The 16,172-nt window shown below is 32.3% G+C and overlaps 1 long non-coding RNA gene across 1 annotated transcript; it reads left to right on the top strand.

Annotated features, from left to right (window-relative positions):
- The first annotated feature begins 12,333 nt into the window (after positions 1-12,333).
- LOC121212493 (uncharacterized) lies at positions 12,334-15,967 on the top strand. Its single transcript, XR_005907736.1, has 3 exons — positions 12,334-12,913; positions 13,601-13,685; positions 14,368-15,967. It is a non-coding gene; the product is annotated as an uncharacterized lncRNA (long non-coding RNA).
- Positions 15,968-16,172: the final 205 nt, after the last annotated feature.

The following is a 16,172-nucleotide window of genomic DNA, read 5'->3' as shown; positions in this document are numbered from 1 at the left end:
AAAGTGAAACAGGGGACATTTTAATGAATAAACTGTGATAATTGGCTAAACTAAAAATTATAAAAATTTTATGGTGGAAAGATATGTGAGTCTAGTTTCAGGGGAAATTTACGGATCTTAATTTGGAGCTCTGTAGCTCGAATTATAAATAAGTGACTCTGACTCGTGTGGACAGTTTGATGTGAGCATTTATTAGTAAATTGTGAAATTGTACTTACAAGAATGCTATATACATTAAGGATGTAGAATGGAGAGGAGGAGGAGGAAAATAAATATATGTGGAATACATGGAAACTATGGTATATGAAATATTGATATAATGAAATAAATGATATGTGTTTATAAGAAAACAGAAAGAGAATCATATGTATCATGACATGTATATATATATATGACTAGTCCTAATGTAATGCTTGTTGGGTATGGAGTTGAATTGAAATGTTTCAGGCAAACATGTTATTTTGTGCATCTGAATTGTGATATTTTATAAAGATATGATCTAGTTTTAAATATGAATGCTTGATGATTAAGCTGAAGATATTTGGTAAGATGATAATCTTGGTATAAATGTATAAGTGGTACTATAATAAACAAGGTAAAATGAGTATGAGAGAAACATGTATGATGACATAAAAATGCTATGTTTGTGGTTTAATTGAGAATATTTAATCATTAAATGAATACCATGTTAATGCTTTTGATTTTGTATAAGTGTGTAAGAGATTAAGGTTGACCAAAGCTTGGAAAATAGCCTAGGTATATTCCACACAGGCAGAGACACGACCATGTGTCTCAGCCGTGTATGGAACATGACTTTGGGACACGGGCGTGTGGAGCCTTAAAGCATGAAATTTCCAAGATTTTTGTAAGTTCTCGGTTTAGTCCCGAACCCTTTCTAAAGTATGTTTTGGGCTTCGTAGACTCAAATAAGGGACTATGTGTAAGTGAATGAATGTTTTGAAATATGAATGAAATTTTATGGCCCGTATTTTAGTTTAGTGTTTGTATGTTTGTCTGGTAACACCTCATACCTTATCCCTGCCTCGGGTACGGGTAAGGGGTGTTACAATTTCTCTCAAACAACAAACATCTGGTCATATCCATCAAGCTTCTATTCTTTCTTTCACTAACACCATTCTGTTGAGGTGTATAGGTGTTGGTGAGTTGGTGCTTGATCCCTACTTCATCACAAAAACTTTGAAACATAGCTGAGGTATACTCTGTCCCATTATTTGACCTCAATGTTTTCATCTTGCAACCTATTTATGTTTCTGTTACAGCCTTGAACTTGCAAAATACTAAGGCCTCTTCTGACTTGTGTTTTAGAAATTAAATCCAACAATACCTTGAGTAATCATCAATGAAAAGGATAAAATACCTGCTACCATTCGAAGACTGTGTCTTCATAGGGCCAGACACATTAGTGTGGACTAGCTACAACCTTTCAGAGGCTCTCTAGGCTTTGTTTGAATGGAATTGCAATCTGGCTTGCTTTCCTAGCTAACACACTTCACAAATATCTTCTTTCTCAATTGATTTGGAGAAGCTTTCAACTAGGTCCTCTTTGGTCAGTTGAGCCAGTGACTTATAATTGGCATGGCCTAGCCTCTTGTGCCATAGCTTGGATTCATCTAAAATAGCTGTCTAGGCACTATCTGAGCTTTTGTTCCAGTCCATCACAAAGCTTCTATCAGCCATGGTCACTAACATAAGATTGGATCCACTTAGATCACTAATCAGGCATTCTTTTCCTTTGAACACTACTGAATAACCCTTTTCTAGAAAGTGAGCTATACTAAACAAATTTCTGTCAATTTCAGGCACAAACAAGATATTTAAGACAAGTTTGGTATTTGTAGGAGTGTCATCAGCACATCTCCTTTGCCTTCTACTTTGATGAAGTGTCCATTGCCAACTTTTACCCTTGTTTTGAAGCTTCTATCAATGTTTTTGAAAATAACAGCATTAGGGATCATGTGGTTTGTAAACCACTATCAATCAGCCATTCTTTTGTGGCTTTCCTTTTGGCAGCTGAGTAAGAGACTGCAAAGACTTGCTCTTCTTGGTCACCATATTCTTTTGCCACTCGAGCTTCAGCTCTAAACTGTTGAGGCTGATTTTGATTTAGCTTGCCTTTGTTTCTGTAAACCTTCTCAACATGGCCCATCTTTTTGCAGACTTTGCATTGCACATAAGGCCTGAACCAACAATTTTCACCCTAATGGCTGAGCCTTTTGCAATATGGGCAAGGTGGATATCTTCTTCTTGCACCATCTTTCCTAGGCTTACCTGACTAGGTCTTCTTCTCTTTGTAGCCAGAGGAGCTCAAGGCAGGACTAGTCTTGGCTTGAAAGGCACTTTCTTGATGCTTTCCTCGTCAGCTAGCTTTTCTTTTCTCTTGAGCATAAAGAGCATTAATCAACTCAGTCAAATAGATGCTAGTCAGATCTCTCGAGTTTTCAAAGGATGAGATTTTGGCCTCATATCTTTCAGGCAATGTTTAGATAACCTTCTCTACAATTCTTGCTTTACTAAAATATTCCCCAAGCAATCTAATGTTGTTCACAATAACCATGATTCTATCTGAATATTACTTCACTATTTCTTCTTCCTTCATCTTTAAATTTTCAAAGTCCCTTTTCAAATTCAGTAGTTGTTGCTATCTCATTCTTTCAGTCTCTTGAAACTCCTCATTCAGCTTATCCCAAGCTTGCTTTGGTGACTCACAAGCCATGATCCTTGTGAAAATCATATCAAAAAAACTATTTTGGATGCATGACATGGCCTTGTGTCTTTTGGTTCTTTCATCTGTGTGCTGCCTGATCTGAGCCACTGTGGGATTGACTCTTAGAGGTGCTGGTTCAACATCTGAGTTGACAACCTTCCATGGGTCAAATGCCTACAGATAGGTCTTCATTTTTACTACCCAAATGTGATAGCCTTCTCTATTGAAGACTAGTGGTGCAGCTGGAGAGAAACCTGAAGAAGAAATGGTTTTGAGGAATGAAAAATGATAGGTCCACTAAGAAGATGAGCTCTAGATTCCAATTTTTGGAACTAAGAATGAGAAAAAAATAAATTTAGAAGTCTCTTGAGCTAGAAGGCTCGATGCTTGCAAAACAAACAAAATAGAATTGGGCTTGAAAGACAAAAAAGGGGCAAAAGAAAAAAAAGAATTGAACGAAGAATTCTGATGATTTTTCATTAACCATGAAAGAAGGCTGGATGCCAATACATATACTAGACATAAGCTGGTAAAAAAGAAGCAAATGTCACCTAAACATTTACCTAACACCACAAAACTACATTGTAACTTGTTATACATAACTTGTACATTTTGTAAAGCTGATTTATCAGCTCAAACTTCACCTAAATACATCAAATATGTTACCTACTTAGTTCAAATCTGACTAAGTTACAAAACAACAATTAAGTAACAAAACAAAATGACATACAATAGTAGCAATGTGCTTCAGCTACTGCATACATGGCTCAGGCGACTTGGTCTGCTTTTTGATGCTTCACGTGCTGCATGCAGGCCAACTTCAACAATTAGAGATTAACAATCTGAATCTGCTCTACTTTGATTTCGGCTACATCAAATTCTCTTTCAAGAACACGCGTTTGTATTGGAATTACAGCCAACAAGTCTTCAAACTACTGGAATAACATTGCTTTGGTATTTGATTTGATGAGAACACTTAGTTGTGTTCAATCATTTCATTTAATCGGTATTTTCTCAAAGGTACAAAAAAATCCTTTTGGATTTCATTTTCTAGTAAAAAGAAAAAAATAGTGGCTAAGTGACTTAACTATAACCAACCTTCCTTTTTCAAATTCAAGTTATGCTAATGTGGCCCAGTCTGATTCTTGAATTTCCAAACCTGACTTTTTTGAAGATGGGTGCCTACTATGCTCGATGGGAAAACATGCTTGATAGATGTCCATGACTTGAAACCCTTGCTTTTGAATTGGAGGTATGGGTTAAGGAAAGAAATTGCATAGATACATATTATTGCAGTGTTGAACTAGTTTCATTGTAGCTATATATGTTTTGGTCTTGTTTTTCAAGACTTTGGTCCCGTAGATTAGCATACACCGAATAAATATCCCTCTTGTTTATAGCATCATATCAAGGCAATCAAGTTTTTTGCATTGAAAGGAAAGGATGTAGAGTTTCAATTGGTGGAGTATCTTTTGAAGAAGACAGGGTTTTAAAAGAGTTTGAAGTAGGGATCACATGCGTGACAAAGAGAGAGCAGAGAATGATGAGTAAAAATATATGTGCATCGACAAAAGCTTCAAAGAAATGCAATATACTTATTACCTAATTTGAACATAGGAACTATACTTGTTGATTAATATATTTAAGTTTAAACTATACTGTAAAAAAAGTTGTTATTAGAGGTCGCTAATGTTACTTGCTCATTAGCAAATGTGTACAAAATTTCTCTATATGAGTTTTGATTTTTGAAGCAATAAAGTTATCTTCGAAGGCACTCTAAAATCATTAGCTTCTAATTTTCTTTATATATGTTTTGATTTTATATTTAACCGTTGGTATTATACTCTATAAAAAATAAAAAGATAAAATAAGACCTTTTTATGTAGTAGAAGGTAATGCAAATGATGTGGCTTTATGTTGTTGTAAAATTCATCCATGGATTCAATGAAAATCTTATCATTGTTTGCTCAAATAGAAAGCATTTGCTCTTTTCCTGAATTAAACTTTCATTGTTCTTGAGATTCCTATAATAAGAATAAGAGTAAACTACACATATAGTTATCTAACTATAAAAAATAATTTCTATAACAACCCATTTTTCAGTGGTTTCGGGGCCACAAAGTCAACGAGTAAGTTAGTAAATATTATTATTTAATATTTACAAGTCAAATATGATTTTAAAAAGGCTTTTGATATGGTAATTTATGTTATATGAATGATTAATTAAATTCAAGTCGTAAGACCCTAAAGTCAAGTGGTTTTAGAAATTGAGGTACCAAGACCTCGTTTTAATAAACCGAGTTGTAAATATAAAATATTTACGGAGTGTTGTTAAGATTGTATTAAAGTCTCATTAAGAAATTTTATTGTTTGGATAGTTATTAAGAAAAAAGGACTAAATCGTAATAGTGGAAAACGTTAATCACTAATAGTTTAAAGGTGTTAATTTATTAAAGAATTATAATTGGATGGCCTTAATGGGTAAATTGCTCATTCTTAAGTTGGTGGACGGTTAAAGCTTTATCTTTAAATTTTATATGTGCTTTATATGTTATAATAATAATATTATTAAAAGATAAATATAAAATAATGAATAAAAGGTTAATAAAATAAGAAAACAAAAGGTTTTCTTCTTCAATTGATATATTCATCACTTAAACACCATGGCAAGAAGAACCAAGGTTCAGCCATGTTTTTATTCATGCATGGTAAGCCATTTTTCACCCGTTTCTTATAATTTTTATGTTTTTGAGATTCTTGCAATTAGGTCCAGTTAGCTCGTATCTTCATTTTTGAAACTGTTAAAGATTTTGAATGTTTCCATTTATGAATGTTTGTGATTTTATATGTTAAATGATGAATTTTAAGTATTAGTTGTTATTATAAGTATTTTGTTAAGTGATTTTTGAAGAATTTAACAGTTATGGATTAAATTGTTAAAATAGTGAAAATGAAAGGACTTGATGTGAAATTATTATAAATATGGACTGTAATGGAAGCTATGAACATTCAGTTGGCATGGGTTTGTAATAAAAATGGTTAATTTGCATATTGTAGGCTTAGGGACTAAATTCAATAAAAGTAATATGTTGGGGGCAATTGAGTAAAAATGTTAAAAAGGAATAAATTGCATAAAATGAATTATTTTGCTGTCTGAATTAATGAATTTAATGAAATTATTAATTTAGATCAAGGACGAGTGGTAAAATCGAGAAGAAAGGAAAATTACCAAATAGCCCTTGTACTTTGACATTTCTACAATTTAACCAGGTAAGTTCGTATGAACTATAATCACTTAAATGTTGTTTAAATTGAATGTTTAATGAGTTCTTCTAATGTAAATGAATCAATAAATATATATATGTTATTATGCATTTTATCATTTCATAAAACGATGTAAATCCAACAATGTCATGATGATTACCGAGCTCTGTTTGAACCTTAGAAACTCATAAGATACAAATGACATGTCATTAGGGTTTTCATGTTTCGGGTGCTGGTCTTGAATTTCCTATCGATATCTGAGGTCCTACATTTATTGTGGATACTCTACAGCTCATGTGAGCAATATCGTGTAGCTTACATTTTGACCTACAACTTGTGTGAGCAGACCCATTTCAAAGCTCATGAGCAATGTTAAGGAAAGGAAATATTATGGTTATATGTTTAGCACAGTTCATTTAAGTTATCTCGTGTATCCGATGGTATTCTAAATGGTTTAAAGGGCATGAGAAGGAAAAGGAATGGTAAGTGTTAAAAAGAAACTATGTCATGTATTTATGAAAATCTTGAAATGGTAAGTTTCATTGAAAGCGTGATATGTTAAGGAAAATGATGAGTTCAAATGAATTTTATTCATGTGAAATGGCTTATCTATGTTAATTCAAGTGAATTATGAATTGATGCACTAACATGTGTTGTTGATGATACTTAGGCTTGTGTCAAACTATTAGTTGGATTGTATTATGTTTAATTTTAAAAGTTATGCATTGAAATGGTAAATATCCAAATGGAAATATGCTTATATTCATGAAAGGATGGTAAGAATAAAAGTATGTATTTTCTAATGAAATGGTTTATCATGTGGTTGATGTTCATGCTTATGTCTTGTATTATGCAAATGAATCAGGTAAGAAATGGTAACGAAACAGTAGGTTTAGAGTTGAGATTAAAATGATGAAAAAGGGATTGATGAGTTGAATGATGTACTTATATGTGAGAAACTTACATATTCTATGGATGAATTTACCTAGTTCATGAACAAATATACTTATTAGTGAATTGATGTTGTTATTTAAGTTCATGCTAAGTAAATGAAATGGAAAGAAAGTAAACGGAATGGTAAGAAAGTAAATGGAGTGGTTCATAGTATTATGAAAAGGTTAATGATTGAGTAATATGTTATATAAATCCTATTATGTTAGGAATGAAAAATATATGATTGATGAACTTATTCATTTATGAGTTAATGATTATAAAGTTTGCTAAAATTTGTGAAATTAGTATAGTGTTATAATTACCCCATCAAGTTCAAGTTCATTATTGAAATCAAATGTTATGTTTAAAGTTTATATGAGGTTACTAAGCATTCATTGCTTACGTAGTTATTTTCTTTACTTTACAGACTATCGAAATCTCGATCGGTTTGGAAGCACGTTAGAGAACTAGCACACTGTCCAGCTATTATATTGGTAGATTTTGATGATTTGATCAATGACATGTATAGGTGGACTTGTGCTTTATGTTAGTTGATGAGTTTGGCATGTATATGTCATTTTGGTTGATGTAACCGTGGTATTTTTGATGCCTTGTTGATGTGTGTTATTTTGACAATGTGTTGATGCATGTTTGAATGGTCAAAGCGATAAGTGATGAATTGACCTCAACATGGTCAAGTTATGGTATGCTTTAGAAAAGTTTTGAATAGATGTGCATGAATGAAATATGGTATGAATATATGTTGGTTCTTGATACCATTTGGAAGTGGTTGGTTTGTGTCACTTATGTGATTTTGATGCATGTGAGTAATGGTCCAAATGGTAAGATTATATTGACATGGTATAGATCAAGTAATTTATGTTTAGCAATGGTAGCAATGTGATTAAATATGCTCATGCTTAGGCATGTTAGTTTGTTTGTGGTTGAGGTGCTTATATGGCATATTGGTTAAAAGGATTTTGGTCAATTGAATCGGCCATTTTATGCATTTTTGGTATGTTTTGATGCCTTGGTTAAGGGTACAAATGGCTTGTAGGTACACGCATGAATGGGTGGAAGAAATGGCTTGAATTTTTGTCAATTTCTTGTCCACATGGCTTAAGACACGAGCGTGTGTCTCAGCCGTGTGTCCCTTGTAGGTTTTAAAGGTTGCAAGTCAGGAACTTACACAGCCTAGCACACGAGTGTGTGAGACCATTTCGAGTGTTACACGGCCTGGCATACGGACGTGTGGCTTGTCCATGTGACCCAACTCAGAGAGTTATATGGGCATGGACACAGGCTGGGACACAGTCGTGTGTCCCTATTTCAATTGTTTTACGGCCTGAGACAAGGACATATATTTCATCTGTATGAGCCACACGACCTGGCCACATGGCCATGTGACCCCTACAGTTTAAATTTTGCTAACCTTTTCTTCAATGTTTCAAATATTTTCGATTTAGTCCCAAATTGTTTCTATAGTGTTTCTAAGTCCTCAAAGGCTCGATTAAAGTATGGTATGCATGTGTATGAATGGATTTTGCTATGTTCAATGAAATGATTGGAAATGTATGTTTTTATGTTATAGTTTTATGGTAATGCTCCGTAACCCTATTTCGGTAATGAATATGGGTTAAGGGTGTTATAATTTTGCACTTTAAGCACCCATGTTGCATAGTTTGGTCATTATGACCACCCCTGTTAAAGTCACAAATGTCAAGCTGATGTGGTAGTTAAAAAAATTAGTATAATAATAAATTTAGCCCTCAACATTTACATATTATATCAATTTAGTCATAATTTTTAAAAATTAAACGTCAAAATTTACAAGTGATCTCATTTTGATCCTAATTCTAAAAAAGTCAAAAAAATATATAATTATATTTCAAGCTAAAATGCAGTTTTTGCATAATTCCACACACAAAGAAAAAAAAGAAAAAAAATTCTATTAATTGTACTAAGAGGGGGGATGAAAGAATCAATATGATAACTCGAATCCGATGATGTAATATTCCTCCTTTTTGATGTAAAACATATTGATCTTATCAATTTTCTTAGCCAGTAACATGGCAAACCCCAAGTCTTCAGTTGGCCATGACCTTGAACTTTTCTTTCTATTTGAATTAAAATGAATGGGGTTTATCAATTTCACTTTTTTCTCCAATGCCTTGTAAGACTTGAACTGTGGAGTACGCCTCACATTTCAGTATAAACAGTGTGTGACATCGCAAAAAGGAGGAGCTCTTCATCCCGACGAGCATCCGACATCATGACGAGAAAATAAACTTCGTCCCAGCGACATGACCATACTTTGTCACGACGTGGTGACGTGTTCCTCAATTTCTCGGCTTTACTTCTTTCACTTAGACATTGTTTCAGTTTCTCACTTAAACTCTAATTAACTTAGGGATATTCTAGTCATGTATGCTACAAATTTCAACCTATAAGTAAGCTTTAGTTACTCTAAGTTTTATACAATAGAAATATTTAGATTGAGAGAATTATGTTCTTTGTTTTAAACGGTTTTTCTTTTGAGGCTTCGGGTTTTCTTTTGATTCTTTCCATATTTAGTAATCTCCTTTTATTATAGTGAAATCTCCTTTTACTCGTAGTTTTTATCCTCTTTTGAGAAGTTTTTCACGTAAATTTGTGTGTTCGATCTTTTTGATTTCTAATTTATTTACTTGTTCATTGCATACACAGGTTATTTCCCTACATAAACTTGTGTTGCCATTCAAGTAAGCTTTTTGCTATCTCTACTCAATGCTTTTTTCACGTGTTTCTTCTCTTATTCGCTCACTTCTCCATCTGTCTCAATGTTCCAATAATCGGTGAAGAGCCTAAGCAGATATGCAAATTTAAAAAATAAAAAAAATAAAAAGTTAAAATGGATTTTTTATATATAGTTAGAGTATTAAATAATTCATTAATCTAGGCACGCGATGCATAAACTCTATGCTGGTCTTCAAATTCATTAACAATTTTCAACTCAACAAGCTTGTGAATGCAAGCCCGAATAAGTTGTTCATGAAGGAATCAAATAAGGTGAAACCAAAAATTTCTTTAAAAGATTAGAGATGAATTATAAATTTGAAATTATAAATTTACATTATACTTGTAATTTAAAAAAAAACAATTTTTGGGGCCAACTCCACCACTTTCCTATGTGCTGGCCTTAAAGTTTCATCGTAGTGCTGGAGTTATTTCACTCTTTTTTAGTGTTTTGTTGACATCTTACACACTTAAATAGCCCATTAGTTACTCACGACGTCCAAGTCAGTCTTATGAGTCATCGAAATAGCAAAAAATGCGTGAAAATACTTATATTATTGATATTTAGTTCCGAACATACTAATATTGGAAATGCAATAGCTAAGATGTACTTAAATTACCATTACAATTGGCAATAGGTCACTCATACTTGCTAAAACCACAAGAAGAAAACCTCTCGTTTTATTTCTCAAGTTTTTGTGCTTGTAGTATTTTCTTTAAAATTTTTATATCCACTATTCATGGTAAAAATACTTTCATATACTTTCCGAAGGGATAAACATTGTTGAGTTTTCATGGATAACTAATATATATTAGTTTTGGCAATCAAGAATTGATGCTCTATGTTTACTAAACAAAATTGAAAGAATTATTAGGTTTAACAGTGTAAAAATCAATCATTATTGTGTAGCTAAGCAGATGAGATGATGCAAATATGTGGTATTGCATTAGTTTCTTTATGTTTTTTTAAGTTTGGGTTTTAAATACCTTTCGTACATGAAAAGGTGAAATTGTTCATGTTTAGTGCTTCAAATTAAAAACATAAATCGAAGGAAAAAAGATTCTAGTAATTAAATTCTATATTTTCTTTAAATTTTAAAAAGTTTTTAATTTTTTTCATATTTTAAAATTATATATTTTTAATTTTTTAGACTTTTTTATATTTATAAAGACTACTTGTTAAATTTACAAAAACTGTAAATATCAAAGTCTATATAAGTTATTTTGCCTTTTCCTATAAATGGCCTCAGCAAAATTGGAAGGAAGTTAGCTTAGGGGCCAAGGTTGTTAAATAAGAAAAATACAAGGATTGAATGTATAATATTAAAGTACATGGATTAAATTTTAAATTTTAAAAAGTACAAGGACCCTTGAAATATTTAAACCTAAACAAAAAAAAAAATTAGAAATTTAAATTTTTTGAATGGTAAATAAAAAATTTCTTTATTAATTCTTGTAATAAAAAGTTGGAAATAAACTTAAAAAATATTCAAACTAAATTTGATATTAAAAAAAAGAAGAAAAGCTTTTAAATTTTTAAACTGATATTTAAATTATAAATGAAAACAAAATCTGAAATAAAAAATGCAAAGTTTTATTATATGCAACGTTAGACTATAATGTATAGTAGAGAAAGTAAAAAATAAAAAATAAAATCACATAATTAAATATAAATTTTAATTTAATGTATAATTATATACAGGAGAAAATAAGCAATTACCATTAATTCATATTATTTTATAATTAATTTATTGTTAATAATTAACTTAGAAAATAAAAAAAGAAGGCGCCGACGAAGAGACCTTAATTAATCCCTCTATCTTGTTTTCCTAATCCTACAAGAACTAGAACTCTGAACGTAAATAAATTCCCCCACCAGCTTGAGCTAACTTGCGTTTAAACAACTAGTTCAGGGTTTCTCAAATCTTATTTTTTGGGTTCAATTCTTCTTTCTTTTTTTTTATCAGAAACAATCTCATAGCCATCAAAAGAAAACAAGGTTTTGCTAATACTGAAAACCTAAAAACCAGGTATGTTTTGTCTGCTTTTCTTTTTTACTTTGCCAAAAAGGAACCTCAATTGACCTCATCTTCGTCTGTTTTTTTTTGTTTTATGTTAGGGACGTAAAAGCCAAAAGAATAGACGAGGAAGACCTAGCCGACAGACTTAGTGAGTTGTCGGACCATGTTATTTCGCACATCATGTCATCGCTTCCAATTAAAGAAGCAGTTCAAACATGCCTGTTGAAGTTGGCTTCAATGTAGCACAAGCAACTAAGGAAGCAGCAGATGCTGTCGAGCCAAGCATAAACCAAATGAGGAACCTTGCTACTGTTGGTGTTTCTGTTTTGTTTAGTTACATTTAGTTACTTCAAGTTTCCATTTTGTAATTTAGTTTATTTTGAACCAAGTTGGTATGATATGTGATGTAATTAGGTATAGTTTGAGCTGAAAATCAACTTTGTTTTGTTGTGCAAGTTTTATCTTTGTGTTTTCAATGTAATTAGTGGTGTTAGGTAGTGTTTAGGTGATGTTAGCTTTACCTTGATCAGAAAATGTTTTGTATTTGTATTGGCTTTATGCCATTATTCATGTTAATGAAAATCATCATTATTTTTCATTCAATACACTCTCTATCTTTCTTTGTTTTTGTTTTGATTCTTCAACAAGTATCGAGCCTTGCTGCTCAAGTTTTAGTTGAACCTTGCTTGTTCTTTGTTCTAACACCAACAATTGGTATCTAGAGCTTTTGTCTTAGTGGACCTGTTATTGTATATCTTCAAATCGATGGCATCATCAGGCTTTTCTCCTGCAGCACCACTAGTTTTTAATGGTGAAGGGTTTCACATTTGGATAGTCAAGATGAGGACCTACCTGCAGGCATTCGACCTATAGGAAGTGGTCAACTCAGATGTTCAGAGCCAACCCAACAGTGGCTCAGATCAGGCAACATGCTGATGAGAGGACTAAGAGGCATAAAGCCATGTCCTGTATTCAGGACTGTGTCTCAGATGTAATCTTTACAAGAATCATGGCCTGTGAGACACCAAAACAGATTAATAATCTAAATAGAAAAATAGATTAATAAGAAAAAGATGGATAAAAGAAGAAATGGAAGGAGAGAGAAGTGTTCATCTTCTTCTTGCAAAGCCGAACCTAAGTGAAGAAAGAAAGAAAAATTGTTAAAAGCATTCGGTCAATTTAAGGGTTAATCAAGGTAAGATTTCATGTTCTTTTTTTTCATTAAATTTTATGAAATTTAGTTAGTAGACAAATCTATATTATAACCCATAGGTTGATTTTTCTATTTGGTGATAAAATGTGCATTCGGTTGTGATGTTTAGATGTTATGAGGATAGTGTTTGATGCTTTGGATGGAATATTAGAAAGATGAAGAATGAACTAGTTAATAGATATATGAACATTGGTATAAACTTATGAATAGATGTGGAGTTTTTATTTTTTATTTAGTTAGAAACATTTGGTCAAATTGTTATGTGGAGGAACTCAGTGTTTAAATGAAATAAAAATGATATTAAATTTGAAATTGTATGTTCGGCCTTATAATTAAGTACATAGGTAAAGTTAAATTTGGTCTTGCATATTCGGTTAAATAGTATGCACATTTGTGAAATAATTTTTGATTCTATATAATCGACCCAATGAGGGAGGTTGGTTTACAAAGTTGAGTTTGATTCATAATTATATATATATTTGAATGTAAACATATTTGACATAATATTATTTTGGAAGTGTTAATGCATTCGGCTTAAAGACATAATATAAGCATTAGTTGAGGTTTGATATCTTAAACAAGGATGGTTGTAAGAAGAAGTGGAATCATTAAATTCATATATATGAATATCTTGCAAGGTAATTAAACTACTAAATTTATTTATTCTAGCTCAAGAACCCAAAGGAGCGGAAACAAGCAAAGGCAAAGCAAAGAATATTGAGTAGACGATTGGGAATCATATCTCCGACATAAGGTAAGTCTATAAGCATTTGTAGGTTGATTAATTTATACATAATTAATACTAACGTATTATAAAAGAATTTCTTGGGGTAGGTATTTATTTGGAGTGATATACGTATTTATAAATGTGGTTGTATGTGCTATTTGATTTAAGTAAATTGCCTTATTATAATGAGCCAACATTGGCACTAAGTGTGCGTATTTGAATGGCACTATGTGTGCGAAATCGATTGGCACTATGTATGATGGTTTGAATGTCAATAAATAAGTGAATTTCCAAAGCACTATGTGTGTGGTTTAACATGGCACTATGTGTGCGAATTTGATTAGCACTATGTGTGCGAAATCGGTTGAGGGTATAATGTGTGCCAGAAAAGAATAAAGTGCTAGGGCTATTAACGGAAAAATCGAATTTGAGACATAAAACGTATAGGCATGGAACCATCTAGTTTATCATTGTTTTATACTTCGAGGAAAGGATCTAAACTATCTAGTTGTTTTGATATTTAATTGGATAGCAAGACTTGGCTTGTGGTTGAATCGATAATTTAAGTAATTGTGGTATAATTCGGTATGGTTAAATGGTTGATCTTACAATATTTTTATTATGATCTCATGTTAATGGTCTGTATTATATTGCTTATGACTTACTGAGTTGAATACTCATTTGGTGTGTTTACTTGTCTCCTATTTAGATTTCTTTGATCCATTTTGTGTGTTCGGGACCATCTTCGAAGTCATCACACCAGCCTGCAATGTTTTGGTACCCTCTTCTTAGTTGGTCTAAGTGAACATTACGGTATGTATAAGCTACTATGTATTTTGTTTGAACTTTGATATGTATACTTCCAGCCATGCGAATATGGCCTAAATACTAAGTTTGAACTTGGTTATGTTTAATCATAATATAATTTGTCTTGGTTATAATGTTTAATGCTATTAATGAATGATATATATATATAAATATACATATTTTTGAGGGTTGAAAATGCTAAGAAATTTTGACTATGTGTTTTTGGGGTGGTTCGATTATGACACCTTTATATAAGTGATTAATTGCAATTTGGCTATTGTATATGATCTTAGTATTTAAATTGAGATAGCGTAATGGGTCGTCTGGTTATGTCTGAACATAACATAAAATCATATGATATGGTTGTTATATGATGTAAACTTATGTAATGGTTTTGATTGAACTTGATAATGATTAATTATGTGTTCCGGCTATGTATGAATAAGGATCGTATATGGTAGTATAATGAATTATGCATTATTAAAGATGAACTTAGCGAAATGAAGATGATAGAAGAAGATGCATGAAAATTTTACGAATAAGTATTTGGTTCGGTAATATCTCAGAACACATTGCAGTGATGGAAACGGGTTAGGGGTGTTACACATATATTGCTGGATTTTCTTTTTGAAGCACAAATCTAAAGTAGCTCAAGTGTTCTTGAAGTTTAAGGTTGTAGCTGAAACAGAAATAGGATGCAAATTGAAGACCATTAGATCAGACAATGGAGCTGAGTACACTTTAGCTCAATTTCAAGCTCTCTGCAGTGATGCTGGCATCAAACATCAGCTGACCAATGTCTATACACCTCAGCAAAATGGGGTAAGTGAAAGAAAGAACAGGAGTTTAATGGATATGGCCAGGTGCCTATTGTTTGAAAAGAATTTACCTAAAACCCTGTGGGCTGAAGCAATTAACATTGTTGTGTACCTTCAAAATAGACTTCCAACCAAGGCTTTAACACATTAAACACCTTTTGAGGCCTGGTTCGGGTTTAAGCCATTATTGACTCATTTGAAGGTCTTTGGCTACTTGCGTTATGCTCACACGCCAACAGTAAGAGGGATAAGCTGTCAGAAAGAGCCCAGCTTGGCATTCTGGTTGGCTACAGCTTAGTCAAGAAAGGGTATAGGATCTTAGATCCTTCATCAAACAAAATCCAAGTAAGTAGAGATGTGGTTTTTGATGAAAATGCAAGCTGGAACTGGAAAAGAAATGATCCAGAAGCTGATTCTGAAGAATTGATAGCTGATTAGACTGAAGCTAATCAAAATGGTCTAGAAATGGACATTGATGATGAACCAGTCAGGGGTACTAGACCATTGGCTGAAATTTATAAGAGAGCACATGTGGCTATAATTGAACCAGGCAATTTCAAAGAGGCTGAGGCACATCAAGGCTGGAAACAAGCAAATTCCTTCCATGTCCTAATTTTGTCCATGAACTTAAAATTGGTCAAATTGCTATTTAAGACCTCCTCATTAATATTCCAAAACAATTTCATACTAAAAACTTCTAGAATGCAAGTTTTGCAACTTATTCGATTTAGTCCCTACTTTCAATTTAAGCACTTTAGGCATAGAATTTCATCACGAAATTTTCAAACAATCATGCAATCATATCATAAACCTAAAAATAATTATAAAATAATTATTTCTATCTCGGATTTATGGTCACAAAATCACTATTCTGATTAGGCCCTAATTC

Source organism: Gossypium hirsutum, chromosome A13 (assembly GCF_007990345.1).
Source record: "Gossypium hirsutum isolate 1008001.06 chromosome A13, Gossypium_hirsutum_v2.1, whole genome shotgun sequence".
NCBI lineage: Eukaryota > Viridiplantae > Streptophyta > Magnoliopsida > Malvales > Malvaceae > Gossypium > Gossypium hirsutum.
This window is presented reverse-complemented; position numbering and strand designations above follow the sequence as displayed.